The sequence below is a fragment of the Trichechus manatus genome, unplaced genomic scaffold (assembly GCF_000243295.1).
Source record: "Trichechus manatus latirostris isolate Lorelei unplaced genomic scaffold, TriManLat1.0 scaffold00049, whole genome shotgun sequence".
NCBI lineage: Eukaryota > Metazoa > Chordata > Mammalia > Sirenia > Trichechidae > Trichechus > Trichechus manatus.
Window position 1 is genome coordinate 744,715 of NW_004443985.1, and position 1,634 is coordinate 746,348.

Consider the following 1,634-nt stretch of genomic DNA (forward strand, 5'->3'; position numbering starts at 1 on the left):
CATTATGCTGCCTCTGTACAAGCACAGGGCCTGGGAGGCTGGGCAGCCAGGACGCCCCCTGCTATCACCACAGCACTCACCTCCTGTCAACTTGCCGCTCTGCTCAGTTTGAGCTTGGGGAGGCCCCTTAACCTCAGTCTCACACTGCAAATCTGAAAAATGGGGACATTAATAGGTACTAGTTCTTCGTAGGAGTTTCTGGGTCATGCAAACGGTTAATGCATCCAGCTGCTAACTGAAAGGTTGGAGGTTCGAGTCCACCCAGAGGCACCTCAGAAGAAAGGCCTGGTGATCTACTTTTGAAAAATCAGCCATTGAAAACCGTATGGAGTATAGCTCTACTCTGACACATGTGGGGTCACCATGAGTTGGTATCCACTCGACAGCAACTGGTTAGTTATTCTGACCTAACTTGTTATTCACAGGTTTATTCTTAAGATTAAATTAAATAAGATTATGTAAAGAATCCAGTACTCTTTCTTTCTTTTGAACTCCATATTGTGCGGTCACAGATTACTATCCTTGGTAAATGCAAACAAGGGAACTGACGGGCAAGAAAGAGAATCAAACACTATGCTGAATCTTTACATTGCCCTGAGTTACCAAGTTCAAATCGTAAATTTCTCCAGGAAAGCTATCTGAAAGCAGGAAAAGGTACAGTCTCATAATGCAAGACACAGAATGTATGCACAAGAATAATTCCTTCATTTTCAATTTTGAAACACTGGACAAGTTTTCACATTTGTTGTTGTTGTGGGCCGTCGAGTCGATTGCGACTCATAGTGACCCTATAGAGCAGAGCAGAACTGCCCCACAAGGTTTCCAAGGGGCGCCTGGCGGATTTGAACTGCTGACCTTTGGTTAGCAGCTGAGCTCTTAACCACTGCACCACCAGGACTCCAAATAAAGCACATATGTTCCTTCTGTGCTTTCTGTAGATTATCTTTTCCCCAGAGCAACCCTACTGGGTAGGCATTTCCATTATCTTCACTTTACAGGTGAAGGAATGAGACACAAAGATCTTCAGGCCATCCGAGCTCATAATCACCGCACTATACTGCCTCCTTGTGGCCAAGACAAGTCAGAAGAAACAGCAAAAATAATCACTGGCTCCAGGAGCCCTGGTGGCACAATGGTTAAGAACTTGGCTGCTAACAGGATCTGCGGTCCCAACCCTCAACCCCTACAGGAGAGAAATGCCCTGGTGATCTGCTCCTGTAAAGATTACAGCCTAGGGGGCTGGACAGTACGCCACAATAGAAGAGTCCCTGGGGTCCCTGGGGGGCGAAGATGGTTAACAGCTCCGGCTGCTAACCAAAAAAAAAGTTGGACATTTGAGTCCACCCAGAGGCACCTCAGAAGAAAGGCCTGGTGATCTACCCGAAAAATCAGCCATTGACAACCCTATGAAGCACAGTCCCGCTCTGACACACATGGGATCGCCGTGAGCTGGAATTGACCCAGTGGCACCTGGTTTTCTTTTTCTGGTTTTTTTTTTACCAGAAGCTGAAGGGAGGGAGGGATGGGAGTTACAACTGAAGGGGTGCTGAGCTTCTGTTTGGGGCGATGAGAACTTCTGGAAATGGATAGTGGTGATGGCAGCACATCACGGTGACTGTAATGAATGCCACTGA